Source organism: Teleopsis dalmanni, chromosome 1 (genome assembly GCF_002237135.1).
Source record: "Teleopsis dalmanni isolate 2A chromosome 1, ASM223713v2, whole genome shotgun sequence".
Classification (NCBI taxonomy): Eukaryota; Metazoa; Arthropoda; class Insecta; order Diptera; family Diopsidae; genus Teleopsis; species Teleopsis dalmanni.
The window spans coordinates 114,019,711-114,038,215 of record NC_051846.1 but is presented as its reverse complement, the minus strand read 5'-3'; positions in this window follow the sequence as shown (position 1 = coordinate 114,038,215).

Below are 18,505 nucleotides of genomic sequence, written 5' to 3'. Positions count from 1 at the left end.
TAGGTTTTATTATCGACTTGTATAGCAGAATTTTGTATTCAAGTTGTAGCTTAGAACGCCGAGCGTCGACTAGACTGCTCGAAAGATACGGTAATATTTCGGTTACATTCGAATCTATGAAGGCCAGGATTGCCTGGACTAAGCAGGTCCTCGATACCTCAAAGGACAAGCAGGAACCTGCTACGAAGCGATAGCGCTCATTAGATGAGTCAGCTTCAAAACCCGATGCCAAAAAGGCAAAATTTCGTGGCAACGCCACAAATGCAAAATCCTTTAGCGAAGGGTTCTTTAATAATGGGAGTCATTGATGAAAATGACCCGGATGGCACAATTATACCTGCTAAGTGGGACCTAATTGTGCTCAAGCTCCTTGACATTTATGTCGATCTCCTGAAGGACTTTCCTGGAGACGGTCCCACTTGTCGCGATAGTGGATGGCATCAGGGCCATGTGTCACCTGCTTTCTTCCTGTCCGGCACATGCGCGGCGTCGCCTTAAATTTTTGGGGGCTTTCTTTTTTGAGGATCCTGACTAACTTCGAGACCTTCTTCTATATAGCATCATAAGCTTTATTAAAGGTTCTGGATGGTTTTAGCCCATGGGTTCTAAATAATACGGTATCACAATGGGCCTATAGGCCTAAGTGGATCCCCCTGGGATCGCCGGTATAACCTAACCTAACCTAACCTGTAGCTTAGATAACGTGTACATAAGCCAATGCAATTAACTTAGTTTTATATTTATTTATGTCTTTTTAGTCTCTGTGTTTATTCCAGGTTAAACGTCTAAATAGATGTATCCCTAAATATTTTACATAGTCGCTAGAAATGGATAAATATAAGTTAAACTCAAGTTACGTTGACATTACCTGCGACTCTCAGGTTTGGTAAGCCGTGGACAAGGATAACCCAACTCATAAAAGGAACCTGAAAACATGAATTGAATTATTAAACAAAAAAAAAATTTGGCACTTAAATATTATAAATTTGAATACAAGAATCACAGAACAGTAAATAAAACATTTATTGTACAAACATAGATTGAATAAATAAGCATTCAACAAATCACATACTCACTGTTTATATATGTACCTATTCTAAACAAACAAAAATACTTCATGAAACAACATTTTGTTAAGTTTAAAAATAATAATTGCTTCCAGTACTCAATCGTAATAATTAAATTTTATTAATTATCTGCAATATAAATTGGAGAACATATTTAATATATTTTTATTGTAAATACCACAATATAAACAAAGCCACCATCGAAAAACAAATTACGGCACACAAATTGACACACATACATAGGTCAGCTAGATTTAAAATATTACAAGTAGTCCTACCAATTAGTAAAATATTTCTGATAGCTTCGGCACATTTTTTCCCCAAATGGCAGCTATAATACCTGGACTGTTCGAGTCCAAAAGATAACGTTTCATCTTACATTTGAAATATTGATATTTTAGTTATTGAAGTGAAGAAATTAGAACACAATAACTAAATAAGTATCAACATCTCAAATAAGAATCAACGCAAGGCGCCAATTACGGTAAATTTACCGCACATCCTTTAAATAAATCCTTTAAATGCAAAATAATGGCAAAACACAATTTGTGTAAACAGTTACTTGACAGTCTAAAAATGATGTAGGATTTGTTTTTGTTGTAGATTTCGTTTATTTTACAGAAGTTTTTTTTATTTACATTCTTAATATAATAATTGAATATCGATTATCAAAAATTTTAATATATTTAAAATAAAAAGCAGTGTTTTTGCGACTATAAGTTAAAAAGTGAATTTTATTTCAATGTGAAAACTCATTATTGACATACTGTAGATATAAAAATTTCAATCCCAGTTGTTTTCTGTTTGTATCTTACGATACTTGATTTAAAGTGGGATCGGGTGGTTTTCATGATTATTTTCCTCAGGTTCTTCTGAGCATGTTGTGTAAAATGTGACATGCTCTTATAAAGTGACATAGTTTTTAAATTCCTTCAATTTACAGTTTTAAAATGCCAAATGCATTTTCTATTAGTATTCGACCTGACCCCAATTTCCAACTAAAATTCTTTTGTGCACGAGGAAGACGCCCGTTGCCTTTATATGGTGTCATGATGTGTTATGTGCAGGGATATGCGGAATCAGCCAGCAGATAATATTCTGTAAACTTAAGAGATATTAATAAATCTCATTTCTTTTTCCAAAGAAATTACCTCCATATTTCAATGGTAGTCGCATAAAAATAGGAGACTTTTGGAAGACCCAACTGTCATGACAAGAGCCTTGATATCCAACATATATGCTAATAAATTTTTTGAAATTGTGTTACCCAGAGTATTAAGACGTAACCCTATCAATGCTAACAAAATGTAAAAGTTTCAACTTAAGCCTTATGTTTAATACTTACTTTTCTTAAGAATCTTTTAAGTAATACCTATTTACGTTTAATTTAGAGAAAATAATTAACATAAAAGGGCGTGTGAGAAATTATTTCTTATTTTTGGCTTAAAATTCTTTATTAAAATTTTAAAAAATTACTTATATAAAAAATATGTTTTATTGTTTTAATGACTTAATATTATTTAATAATAATTGGGCTAATTGGTCAATAACGGGCTAATTGGTCAATAGTTAAATAATACACTATTTAAAATTTTTTGTTTTCTAAAAGATTTTATTTGACTACTATAAAATTTAAAATAATTGGTCCGTTCGATGATTAATTGTATTGAAGTTGAGATATTGAGTATATCGAAGGGAGATTATTCTGAAAATTATAAAATAATTCTTCCTTTAACTGACGTAGTTTTTACTCTACCTTTGATGTGTTCTTCGCGGACTCATTAAACACCACACATACTCAAAAGAAACCCCTGAAAAAATCCATCTTTAACCAGACTATTATATTTTGGTTAAGGAATCTTACAGTCAATGCAAAATGTCCGCGTTCCTCTTAAATGACCTAATGTGTGTAGAAATGAAATCCCTTGAGTTGAGAAGTTTCTTGTATTTAGTTACAAAAATTATTGCGTCTAAGCTAAACAACTTTTAAAGTAATTTCCTTTGTTATTGAAAACGTTTGATTCCATATATATTTTAATTGCGGAAGAAACGGAGTTACTGAAAAGAGGTGTGGCCCTTCGCTACGCTCATCTTTTCAAAATCGTTTGGGTGAAGGTGTTTTGTTGCAACTTCAGTACATAGAAATTTCAATTCCATTTGGGTGATGCAGAAGTATACAATGGAAACATGGTTTTATATTTCTTGATGATGTGGCATATATATTTATAAATATATGTATATGTATGAATGTATGTATGTATGTATAAACATATGTATAAATATAGGGTAATTAACTTAACTTACTTTATTTAAAACGTAATAAATTTTAATTAAAATGTTTTAAATCAAAGGTTTTTAAATTAGAAGTGTCTAAAAGCACAAAATCATATAATATTAAAATTATTTACACAATCACATATTAAAAATAACAATCACTCTCTCATTTAATTTCGGTTACTCATATAAGTGTAAGAAATGAAGCGAGCGTAGCTTGTAACTAAAGGCACGGTTGCCACTTGAAAATTTTTTTCTGTACCAAAATTGGTTTAAAAAGGTACCATTTCTGTAAAAAGGTCCAAAATTTTTTTGGAATTTCCTTCGAAATTCCATCAAAATTGAAGCACTTCATCTTGATATTCCGATGTTTGTGTGGCGCTCGTGCGATCCTGGAAAAATGTGTGTGATGGGACTGTTATTAATTTCTAATCGAAAAATCGGTTTTTGTATTATATTTCACAACAATAAATAAAGTCTGAAAGCAAAAAGTATATATTATGTGTTGGTATGTGCTGGAGTCAGAGTCACATAATATATTAAACCTATCAAAACAGTTAACGCAACCGATTATTTTGTATTTACATATTGTGGCGTTTTCGTTTCATTTTACAGAAAAGCAGCTTTTGACTTGTTTTCTATACTTCGCTTCAGTATGAATCATAAATCTGTAGTTATATAATATAAAAGTAAATCAAACTCAAAGACACAGATTAATAACCCAACTCAATTCTAGTCATTTTCACTATCGATCTCTTTTATAAATGACAGTGTCAATCAGAGTCAAATCGAAACAATCGGCTGATATCATCACAATTAATCAGCAAATGTACAATATAAACTTTATATTTTATTAACCTAAAATTATTAAAACCCATAAAGCATTGCTACTTGAATAGATCTATTGTGAATTAACATTATCTTTGGCTTAGTTTATACACAAACCGCATTCAGTGTTGTTCAAACTGTTGCTAATGGTTCATCTGTGAGAGACTAAACGGTGGACGCAAAAAAACTCAACAATAAGGGTATTCCCTAAGTCTTGCAAACTCATTGCAAGGTGCACGAAACGCACAGATTGCGTGAACTTGGAATGGACAACAATAAAATACATGCACAAAATTTCTTGCAATTGCTTAACATTTTGCTACACCAAAACCCATGTATATATGCTTGCCAAGAAATAAAAAAGGGAAAAACAGCTGTTTGACATCTGTTGCTTCTCACGTGTACGTAATATGGGTAGTATGCTGCAAAAACAGCTGTTTTATTTTGACGTTGCAATTCTGCAACATTTCGTGCACCTTGCAATGACTTTGCAAGACAGAGTGAATACTCCTAATAAGTGGAAATTGTCGTAACGGCAAATAATAAAAACGGAAAATCCAACTACTATAGAAAAGTAGTCAAGCACCAAAAGAAGTATCCTGGGATACAGAATTATTATAAAATAATAATAATAAAAAAGCAGCCAATGAAATAGCTACACCTAAACTTTCAAAATCGGGTGAAAAAATGTAGTCTACAATGATCTAAAATGATACTTCGGCTACTCTATGCAACCAATTCTGAAAGTGGAAATATTTAAGGAATCAACGTTTAACTAATGAGTGACAATATAAAATCAAACAAACCAGACCAAAAATATCTTCATGTGGACCTATGGTATATCACTTCTTGGAATTGTATCAAAACTTCTAGAAAATATGTTCATCAAGTGTTTTAATACGATAATAACACAATATTTATTTACTGACCACTTTTAGATCACCTCAAAACGCTTTTAACAAGGTCTTGTAATGAATGGAATAGTTGCAAATAAAATTCACTGAAACTAAAACTTTATACTTTGATTTCACATATTATATAAGATAATACAGCAGTTACCACAGTATTTTTGTAGTGTGCATACACCATACACTCAGACTAGAATTCCGCTAAAAAATTGGCTATGACACACGATTTTAAGCTTTGGTGGAAGAAGTACGTCAAGAAGAAGAACATGGCTTATGAGTAACAAATCAGCTTTATTAAAACAGACTGCACAATTAATACAGAATCGACTACTAAAAATAATACAGTGGTATGGAGAACAGCTGTAGGAATGTTTCACTCAGAGACGAAAAGCACAATTAAACAATTCCAGAATAAGGAACTTAGATGTGTTGGCAAAGTTCTGCGGTGCTGTTGAAGTACTGAAATTCTATAACTTTTGAATCAATGAAGATTTCTTAATGAGTTTTTTCAGGAACGATAGTCTAAATTATAATGTCCATATGATTCTGATATTTAAGCAAATAAGGAATAATATATCTTATATTATTTCAACTCTGCCGCATGATTCAAATTTATATTTTAAATAAAGAAATATGATTTTTAAAGGAATCTAATAACATACAATAAAATTCTTATCATTTTATCAAACGAAAATAGTGTTTAAAAAATTTTTTTATGAATTTTATTATATATATTATGATTCATATCAACTAATAAAATTATTACAAATATTAATTAATTAATACTGCAAAGCTTTTGAGACAGGTACCGAGTCGATTTTTAAGAGCGTTTTTGCTTCTTCTGATAAGTCTACGAAAATCGGAAAATATTAAATAAATTTTCATTAGTTGAAGTCCTGTTTGTCTTTGGCGCTATATTCTTGGAAACATTGGTAGACCTTTTTCGTTTGTTTTTTATATCTAGTCTCAAAGTTCCTATTAGTGGAAGTTTGTACGATTTAATAATTTATTTTCCAATAAATACAATTTCGTGTGATGTTGAGGTTATTTTTCTTCATCCATATAAAAATTAAAATATTTTTACTCTACCCCTTCGAGTTACATAAATTACATAGATTAGATTAGTCTATTTTTAGCGCTGCTATCAAGGTTTGCACATTGTAAGACGTAACACCACCTATTACATTTTTTATACATACAAAAAAATTGACTAGTTTTATATCTTGAGCTGCCGTTAAAGCTCGGATCACAACTGCTACTTCTAGGGATAAAACAGTACGGACGCATTTATCGCACTTATGTCTCGGAACTCACTCAACGAGACTCATTCAACATTCCAACGCAAGTGACTGTTCTAAACATCCCACCCATGTTTTCATCTTTGGGAAACAGTAAAAACATTGATCATGTCTGTAATGCATGATCGAAAATTTCCATTATTTTACTGCTATGTTAGTATGCAGAAAATAGAAAGTAAAATATTGACCTAATTACCTGTTGGTAACTGCCAATATTTGAAAACATGCATTTCTGCATAAAGAACTGAGTATTGAGTTAGATGGTCTATGTTGTATGCAGAAAATTATTAAAAATAAAATGGGTTATATTAACAATTTGCATTACGTTCCAAGAAATAGGTTCGTAACAAATTGTTAATAAAATACTAGTTGAAACTAGATACACAACACAACTAAGTGCTATGGATTCCAAAACAATTGCAGGAGCTAATGATAATTTTTTGAAAGAACAGGATCTGGATTATAACAAATGTGTAAGCCAAAGTTAATGGCGTTCAACAAATATTAAGAAATATAAGAAAATAATATGAAATACGATAGCAACAGTTAAAGATATAATTACTTTCTTTCGAGAGTTTAGTACACGAAGACTTTATATGTCAAACATTCCTCTTTTTTGCGATACTCGATGGTCACAAAAATACGGAAGCATTCGAGTTTTCAAAATGCGTTTCGTGGAAATTATTAAATCGTTAGAAAAATTGGAGGTTAAAGGCAATGGAAGCACCAGAAAATCAGCTTTTCAACTGCAGACAACATTGCCGCACTATCAATAGCTAAATATTAAACTCTGCTGGAGCTAATAGTGAATGCTTTGCAATTATCTTCAATTAACGTTATGCAATGCACTCAACATATACAAAATATCATTGAAGTCGTGCAGCCAAACTGATGAAGGACAGTGAGAAAAAATTAAAACAGTGCAAGCATTTTACGATATTGAAGGACTTGATTGGGCGATTGGGGAGGAAGGGAGGAACCTTAGCACACTTAAAAATATATGATAATATCACATCAGAACACCAGGATGTTCTTGTCAGGACATCCTAAATTATTAACTGACGGTTCCAGGAAATTTAAAGTAACACTATTGGTAGAGAACCCTTAATTCTAACCATATCTAGTACTTATTTAAAATTTTTGATGAAATAATCAACTTCTTTTAGAATAGTTTCAATGCTCGCCTGAGATCTCACAATTGATGAAACCTGGTACAAAAGATATAATGTACTTATTTTTTTTGTTAAAATAAGTAATAATAAATATAGTCACAAAAATAATTATTAATAATATTATTATAATTATTATTATTATTAATAATAGTTTTTATCAAAAATTCGGATCCAAAGTGCGATTAACCAGAGACGAGAAGAAAATTTCCATTGTTCGTGCCATCTGTTACGTTAAAATTGTTTTGGATTCTCAATTTATGAAGAAAGAAATGAAACAGTGCCATAATTGTCAGTTTGGATATGCGACAATTAATTGCACTCCCTTACAATGTAAGAAAGCCCAGAGCAAAAAGATGCAAGCACTAACTGCAACCTTATAGCAAAATTCGTAGGTATGTAACAATTCCTACATACATAATGTTTATTTTTTTTTATTTCAAACATTATTACATTGTAAGGTCTCATAAAGCTTATATGGATTGATACTACTACAATTAGTTACTTAATGTGCAGTTTAGTGTAATAAAAAAGACTTTTATTAGTGAAACTAAACTCTGAGAAGACCAAGGAGTTTAACTGTATTTCTTGTAACACTTTGATACTTTGAAGAACTTTGTATATTTAGTGACGGTTCCAAAAACTTTGTAGGAATGGGCTTTAGGTAATAATCACCTTATACTGAAGACTTTGTGGAAAACCTCAACGCATAAAACCATATTTGACGCACAAGCAACACTAGCAGAAAACGTATTACATATGCGTCAACACTCTATTATATATAATTTCACAAGCAATCGGATGTCTCTAGATATAAATATATACAAAAATCTATGTTTCAACGTTTATATCGACGTCCTGAGTGAAATGCCACCTGATCATTAGCAGATTATAGAGATATTAAAAATATGCCAAAGATATTAAAGACATCTTTAGGAAAAGAAACTAGATACGAAGTCATATCCAAGAAACTAATAGGTTAACAAACACAATAAAAAAGAAAATTGCAAATTTCAGCAATGAGACTGTGATGGTTTTATTGACACCCAAATTCTGGTGGTAAAGCGTTATGGAACCTGAGTAAATACTTCAGATTGAAGAACAAATTAATATTTTCATCCATTTATAGAAAAAAATCACAAAACAAACATTAAAACCTGTGAAAACAATAATAATACTAATATAAGAGTACTTAAATCACAGGATATTGGAAGTGGTATTTGCTATTCTCAAGATGCTGTATATGCAATTCATTTTTTGGAACTATTCAAATTTATTCATAATTTATTTTAATATAAATTTAATATATTTCATTGGTTTGTCTTCTAGTATTTTGAAATAGTATATTACGTTATGTTATACTTCACGAGACTGTTGTTGCTATGCTTATTAACGTATCTTAGCTACTAATATGGGACTATCAACTACCAGGAGTTTGATTTACTGGCTTCGGTATAGTATATTGTTTGTTTGCCAGTATAAGCAGTGACTGGCTTCGTTTCGAAGTTAACCACTATCGGACTTCTTCCATATATCAATCATAGCTTACCTAATACTTGCAGCAACGTTTTCTTTATTTAAACTCTCGCTATTACTTTCTTCCTAGATCTGGAAGATGCAGATATATTTAATTTTTTGCGACCCTTAATATGATATTAATCCGGTTGTTACAAGACAAAAATAAACTTGAGCTTAGATAAAACAACGAAAAAATTGAAGTGTGAATGATTAGAGAAACTCATTTCACTAATTGTTTTTTCTATAATATAAAATTCCGAAATCATTTCATAATCTTCCTTACTTATGCCAATACAATTTATCTGACTAACATTACAAACCGTAGGAGGGCAGTTATTATTAGAAATAGCATCCAGCATTAAAACAAAATATTAATTAAAATGAAATAATATTAAATAGCATTTAAATAAAATAACAAGAGATAGATTCAGACAACTCGTAGAATTCTACAAATGTTACTTTCTGCGAAGGTCGCCATCTATTTATAGAGTTTCCTGCGTTCATTTGTCTCTTTTTTTTTATTTTTTTATGAATATGTTTTTGCAGATGCAACTTCAAAAAGCATTGAAATGTCACGCCCGGAAAAGTGTAAAATCATTATTTTTTTTAATGATATCAACTTTACTCTGATGGAAGAGTTACTTGCATTCCATTGAACGGCTTCACTTAGTACAATATGTATTCGTAATTAAACCTTATCCAACATTATCATATTTCAACGATTAGTTTAAAAACTAAACCGACCTGATTAGGATGTTTGCAAAACACAACTGGAATTTTAAGCGGTCAGTAATAGAAGCTCCAGATTGACTATTATAGAAGGTGGATCCCTAGCATAAGCTTTGATTGATCACATTATGCGATACTGAATTTTTTTTCTTTTTTGATTGATTTTTTTCAGCTTTAGGCGAACTTGAAGCTGCCGAGCATAAATCTGCCATCGTTGGCAGTAATAGGTACAAAATAAAAACTTATATATCTAAATTTTCAATAAAATATTTTCGAAAACTGCGGAAACTGAACTACTTATAAAATCAATGAAGATAGTTGTGAAATTAATATACCTGCATTTTATTTTTCTATGTGTTATTTTACGGAATATATTCACCTGATAATAGATAGGATTACAATGCTTACGGTTTTTGTTATGAAATGTTCGCATGTGAATAAAATTGTTAAACCATAAGGCTGAAAATATCTTAACTCTGGCTTCACAAAAAAACGTATTATGTGAACGGGAGTAACTAAATCTACTTGAATACTGGAAAGCCCAAATATACATTCGGCAGTCAAGAAGAACACATCAAATTTGACGGTATCCTTAACCCTAGCAAATTAAAATCTACACTGAACTTCTTACAGGACACTGTGGACTCAATTACCACATGAAGAATATAGGTGCGGTAGATAGTAGTTCCTATCGACTCTATCATGAGAAGAAGGAAACATCAGAATATATTCTACGCAACTGTCCAGCGACGGCAAAATGTAAACTTGATTACTTTGTAAGCGGGACCTTAGTCCCAAATCAAAAAGGTAAAATTAAGCCCACAGCAATGACGAAATTTATAAATAGTGTTAAATTGTTTTAGTTGGGCCTTTAAGCCCATATTAGATATTTAGATATTTTATTATTTATTTAATAATAATAATCTTAACTCTATAGAAATAGAAATGTTGTACCCTTTCTTTTTCCAAATTAAGCTTAATAAAATTTGAATTGTTTACACATACATCACATACACATAGATCAAAATTTCTCTATTATAGTTTCCCACCCTCAAAGCGGATTTTTGGGGTTGATTGCAAATTAGTTTAAGCCTAAGGTAGAAAATATTTACAATCTATAAAACCAATGAGAGGCTGCGATGGTTTGTTTTTGAAATAATACTCGTATATTGAAAACAAAGCATTTAATAAGAAAAACATTCGCTTGTTTACTATTCGTTGCGCACCAGTTCCAATTAACCTACACAATCACCATTCCCCTATCTGATTCATCACATTGACTAGCATCAATCACTTCCTTGCTGCGTGATGTAAATATATTCACATATACTACCATATACTCTAAAATGTTGATATTCCAATTTTAATTCAAAATAATAAACTATTAACCGCATTTACGTTAAATACTTTATGAAATTCAGATTTCAGAAATTCATTCGTTGATCGAGTAATGGTAAAACCCTGACAAAGTGTCAATCTATACATTCCAAACTACACGAGTATATGGACACACTAATTTATGTATATAAATGGATTTAAATCATTAAATAAATATAAATCAACAAATGATAAGATTTGATTAGTGAGTAAAAAATAAGCGATTTTAAATTGTAAACAAAGTTGAAATGCTCTTAATTATGGAAAAAATAGCATTTCAAAGCACAAGGCCTAAATTGCAGACTTATAAAGAGTTCAAAATCATAACATATGGACGTGCTTCAGCGTGCCTACAAATATATATATGTGTAATCGAAAGAACTGCAACTTACTGCACTACGTTTAAAAATGTTCAATATTGACTGATGCTTTTCTGTCATAATTAAAGCAGGTACGCCAGGTTTTTGCTACGGCTAATGCAGTCTTATATACAAAGATAAGAGCTAATCGAGGAAGCACCATCCCCAAATGGCTGCTGATTGAAGCGCCATCACGAAGCGGCTTAGACTTCGCACACTCATTTCTGCGTTCCCCGACTCTTTTGCAATCAACATTTTGTGAATTCATGTGAACGAAGTGTATTGTTGGGACAATAGCACCCGGTAGGCAGAGAGAAGTTGCTATAGAAGCTTGATGCTTTCTTTCTTTTCATCGGCGTATTTTTTCTACCAATGAAAACTTAGCACTTCTCTTGAATTTTTTTTTTGCCCTACGCATGAGGGGAATACTTCAGCAGTATTTTATTTTCTTTAAATAGTCTTACAGTTGAAATGAATGTTTGTTTACATTAAACTAGAACACAAAACGAGTGTATTGCATCTGTTATCAGTAAATCTCTTCATATGACTATTTCAACTTCTTTCTTGAAGAACCGAGATTAATGAAGAATAACTACTACATGAAGCATATATAGTGTAAGCCAGAATCGAACACAGGTAAGAACAACAAAAATTCAACTGCACAATTTATTCATTTTCAACTTTTTGAACTGGAAATTTTTGAATGACCCTTTGAGTACTACAGCGACCTGAGGGAGAAATCACAGCAAATGTGTTTTTTAAAAGTGGCGCTACTTTCTTTCTTTACGTAGTGGTTTTGCTGAGATTTGTAGATGGAGTTATTACTCTACTTTCTTACTCCTACTTTAGGATTTTTGTATCGTTATCTAATTAATTAGTGTGATAGTGTAATTATATAGTTATTATTTCATGGACTATGGTTATATGTTTTTCATGTGTTTCATAGGTTATTCATACTTTATATTTATATGGTTTTAAAAATTATAAATAATACTATGAAATCTTACTATGTTGAACATTAAAATTAAGTTATAATTATTAAGATTATTAAATTCTTACATACTGTATATATACTATATGTTAATATACTATATATTAATTTTAGTACGTGGTTACAATAAGAGAGGAGTGCTACCTAGTAAGTATAGAAAATTGTTGAGGTATCATTTTACTCTTCATAAGCTTTTCTTACAAACCCTTATGGTCAGTACATATTTAAAAGATGAGAAGCAGCCTCAGTTATAGTCCAAATATTTGCTAGCGGTATATGTTGTTGCTAACGCTACTTATAACAATCACATCAACATTAAGGCAGTAATGTTGATTTTGGCCATATGATGGAAGTTTATAAATCATATAAAGATGAGATTCATTTTTTTATTTAAGTATGTGACAAAATAATAAATGTTATTTATAAAACTTATTAGCAAACCATACATTGTAATTATGAATATAAAAACTGGTGCGTTACATCTTCGTATATTTTGTTAAATATGGGACATGTGTATATGCATGATATATTGTATATATATATATATCACCATTGCTGTGGACATGGGTGGTTGCTTCTTCATACCTGAAGCTCTTTAATATATGAAAAATATCAAAGTGGCCGACTGAGACAGTGAACTTCTGATGTTACTTTGTGAGTTCATAATTAAGAAAATGTGGAAAAACCTCAACATTATCCCATATCAATGAATACAAAAAAGAGCGCATAGCTAATGGCATAAAGAAACAGTTACTTCAAATATGTTTATTGCGATGAATTGGGCAAGTAACAAAGATCGTGAAGACAAAAGAAGTTTAAGTGAAGCGACAAAAAACTTAAAGATACCCTTAAAGCGAAAACATTGAAGCATATCTGTCCGAATTGTCTCACAGTGAAACAACGCACTATTCATTATGACGGGCCATCACTCAAAATGTATAATACACAGTGATCTAGATCCAGAATAGAAAACAGTGAAATCTTTACAGAACATCTCCAAGTTGTGTTCCTACTATACGCGTCCAGAAATCACGAAAACGACGTTAAAATTGAAGCTTTCCTGCAAACACCTCATTAAATGAATTTTCCTGTCCCAAAAATCACAATATAAAAAATTAAATGGACAATTAAGACCAAAATTAAAATCAAAAAGGCTCCTGGGTACGATTTGATGACTAGCAAAATGTTGAAAGAGCTACTATAAATAGGTCTTATATTTATCAACCAACTTCTTAATGCTATTATTAGTCAAGAATACTATTCAAGCCAATGAAAATTAAGCCAAAATATTCTGATACAAAAACTAGGTAAGCCTTTATAATTAGTTTCATCATACAGACCTATAAACTTACTTTCAGTGCTCTTCTAAGTATTTAAAAACCTACTTCTAAATTGTCCTAACCATAGCACTCAAAGTCGCTCATTAATTCGTCCTCATCAATTTAGCTTTCGTGCTAAATTGACCGCCATTCGACCGTTGAACAAGCGAAGCTTCTATTCATTACTAAACTCTTATATCAATAACCGAAATTTCATTGTCAAAATATAAGACAATGATACGAAAATTTTCCCGATTAAAGCTGGAGTAGCACAATGGAATGTACTAGGCCCAACTCTCTACAGACTGTTCATAGCTGACTGACCACTCAATCCATTAACGTACACCGCAACCTTTGCTGATGATACAGTGATCATGGCTGAAAGAAAAACCCAACAGTCGCTACTAGTCAGTTGCAAACATATCTAGACAGCATTTAAGTGTGGCTAAACAAATGGCGCATTAAAGCTAACGAATACAAACATGCAAAACGCATGTTACTTCCTGTCGTAAGCACGCAGTGTATACGCAGCTGCGCCGTGCGCATGTGTGTTACTCAGTATGATCTAATGTATGATGCGAAAGAATGGCAATATTGAATATTTTTTGTCGTAGAATTCACAAAGCCGTTAGCTGTAGCAATATATATTCCTACTGTAAAAATCCAGCTGTACAATAGAGTGGCCGCAAAAAATTTTTTTTTGATTTTCATATGTTTCTGCTTGTTAAAATATTCCTTTTGATGATAAATTAAGGAAAATAAAATTTCAGGTCGATCGCATTGTGCCAACCCGTGCCGAGTTGAGCTCAAAGTCGTAAAAGTACCTCAATATAGAAAAAGTCATCAAAATTACTATTTTGCTCGTAAAATATATTACTTACAGTTTTTATTTCAGGAATATTTTTGACTAATTTACATTATTTAAATGTTTTTATGTTATGATATTAAATTCACTTACGTCTGCTTATATTTCCTACATAATTTTTGATACGAAGTAAAAATTGCAACACTGACACGAATTTCGTATTGCGAAAGCTGAGTAGTAACATATATTAGCTATTACAGTTGTTTATTGACTGTCGAATTGACAATGAGAAAAAACTTTAACGATAATTGATCATTTACGTTGCGAAAATTAATCTGAATTGATATGGATTCCGTTTCATCTTTGCAACCAAAATCATCTCTAAAGCGGCTTAGATCCGATGATGATAATATATTTTTAATAGGAAAATGTGAAAGTGAAATCTTTGGAGCAAAATTGCCGTCAATGAAGCAGGTACTTCAACTGCTTTTCTATAAAATTCGTGTTGAACACAAGACCTTGAAACAAAGTTTTAGAAATGTGATTGATTCCGTACTACCATTTTGGCAAAAGGCTCGTATTCCTACTCTAACTGAATCTAATTGCCAAAGAAAATTACAAAAATTGTACGATGAGTGGAGGTTATTACAAAAAAGTAGCAAATCTCCACACGAAAAATGCCGAACCAGAGAAAAAGAGTTCCGTGAAAAGATAGAACATTTTATATTCGATATCGCAGCACCTACAGCTGTTAAAACAATGAATATCCAAGAAGATAAAGATTTCTTGATTCAACAAAGAAAGAAAGGCTGACCAGGAACCATAGCAGGCATTGATAAAAAATTATTACAAAAAGAAAAGCGCAAGTTAGAATTATTGGAGAAACTTGATAAACGTAAACAGCAATATATGGAAGATTTATGTACAAGCGTTCCAGGTAATAACATATAAGAATCAATGATTGACGTTTCTTTATTTGATTTTAATAATCATACATGAAAATATATTTTTCGAATAGCAGCGACAGATTCTAGACTCGATATTGAGCATAGCGATAATAGTGAAGATCTTATGGAATATCCATCGTCCTCGGAAGTAGCAATAGAAGAAAATATTTCAATTGGAATACCAAATAGTAATTTACGAGGAAAAATACATTTCATTGATGATAGAATGCTTGCTTGCATGGATAAATCTAAAATTTCTACCAGAGATGCGATTCATTTCATAAGTGCAACAGCAGCTGCTTTAGGTCATCGCGTAGAAGATCTTGTTCTGAATCGTACAACTGTTCACCTGATGAGAAAAGAATACCGACGCAGAAAAGCGCATGATATTTTGAAGAATTTCGATGTAAATTAGTCAAAGTTTTTACTTTTTAAGTTTTATTTAAGATATTTAATTGCAGATCCCTCAAGTTTTTGTATTTCATTGGGATGGAAAACTTCTACCAGAAATGAAGGGTAAAGAAAAGGTTGATCGACTTGCTCTTGTCGTCACAGGAGAAAAAACCGAAAAAATACTTGGTATTCCGAAACTAGATAACAGCACTGGCAACAAAATCGCACATGCAATTCATCAATTTTTAATTACTTGGAAATTAGACAACTTAGTTGAATTTATTTGCTTTGATACAACAAGTTCTAATACTTGTATTCACAAGAGTGCCGCCTTTTTGCTCGAGCAGAAATTGGGGCGTGAATTACTTTTTCTGCCATGCCGCGATCATATCAGCGAAATATTTCTAGAAGCTGTTTTTGAACTGAATTTTGGTACCTCATCGACTCCAGAAATTTCAATTTTTGAGCGTTTTGCTCGGAAATGGAGAGATATCGATACTAAAAACTTCAAAAGTGGAATTCAAGATGAAATTTTGCAAAACGTGATAAGCATAAGTGACATCGAAATGCACAAAAAGTTTTGCCTTTCTAACTTGAAATCACATCATACTCGACTAGATTATAAAGAGTTATTACAGCTTTCTCTTCTTTTCATTGGTGGAGATGATCCAAATTTCAAACAGTTTCGCGTTCCTGGAGCAACTTCACATGCCAGATTCATGGCAAAAGGAATTTATGTTTATAAAATGTTTCTCTTTCGAGATGAATTCAAGCTGACGGCAAAAGAATTAAACGCCATACGCAATATTTGTATTTTTCTAACTCGCTATTACATACAGTATTGGTTTACATGCCAGCACGCAATTGAAGCGCCACGTAGGGATTTACAACTAATTAAAGATGCAATCCAGTATTTTGATAAACGAGTTTCAGCTGTTTTATTAGAAAAACTCAAAAATCACTTGTGGTATTTGTCAGAAGAAGCAGTTGGCTTAGCATTTTTCGACTCTGAAGTTCCACTGGATACTAAACGAAAGATGATTAAGGCTTTGGAAAAAACTAAAGATGACGATATTGCATGTTCAAAAAAATTCGAAACGACAATCGAAGACATAATGAAGCTCGAAGATAAGGATCTCAGCTATTTTGTTACTTGTAAGACGAAACGGTTTTTTCTTCGATTGGAAATTAGCTCCGATTTTTTAAAGTACGATCCGTCATCATGGGGTGAAAGAGATGATTATTCTTCTGGCCTGCAAATTTGTAAACACCTGACAGTTGTAAACGATCCAGCAGAAAGGGCTGTTAAGTTAATCACTGACTTCAACCGAGCCTTAACATATGACGAAAAAGACAAACAGTATTTATTGCAAGTTGTTGAATATTATCGGCACATGTATCCATCTCATACTAAATCGTCACTACTAAGCCGAAAACATGAAAAATTTTAAAAACTAGAACAGTAAAACAAACAAAATAGAGTACAATTAGGTGAAAACATATAAATAATGTAAATTAGTCAAAAATATTCCTGAAATAAAACTATTAGTAATATATTTTACGAGCAAAATAGTAATTTTGATGACTTTTTCTATATTGAGGTACTTTTACAACTTTGAGCTCAACTCGGCACGGGTTGGCACAATGCGATCGATCTGAAATTTTATTTTCCTTAATTTATCATCAAAAGGAATATTTTAACAAGCAGAAACATATGAAAATCAAAAAAAAATTTTTCCCATACAACTTATGGCCAGTCTACTGTACAACCATCATTGAAATGGTCAAGCAGCTTTATAACATAATCCAATTTTACAAAGACATTGTAGTTAATTATATGATTAATGAGCTTTTCAGTACAGATAATAGGTGTAGTAAAAATATTTATTTTTGAATGAAATTGAAAGCTTATTTACCATTATTATGACTTACAGCCATTTTGAAGGTAATTTCACCACGCTTCTCCCATAAAAGTTCTCGTCCTTACTGACAAAAATTAAGACAATCGATTTTCACAAGCCTCTATGGAAGCGAATTTTTCAAAACAAAAGTCGTTCGCCATGGACTGGAACAGATAGTTATCACAATTTCTTTCTTATTGCTCAAAACTGGCCGTTTCTAGGCGATTGCTTTATTCTAGACAATCCTTCAGATGGTCCAATTGCTGATAGTACAGTTCCAAGTTAAGAGTTTTGTTCATGGTAGATGATTTCCTCCCAGTCCCACTAAACATACAGCAAAACCTTCCTGGCTGCCAATCCCGAATTAGACACCATTTCAGTTGGCTAACCGTGATTTCACCACGACCGTTTTTACTGGTCGTTGTTTTAAGTGATCCAGTTTTCATTACCAGCTCCCAACCGCTTCAGAAATGGGTCGATTTTGTTGCTATTCAGTAGCGATTCGCAGATGGGAATCAAATGGTTTTTTGTACAGTCTTTAGCTCATAGGTCATCGAAACAGTGCTTAAATGACTCGGCAGGTCGGCACCCATACATCGAGCTTCTTTTTGTATCCAGCCAA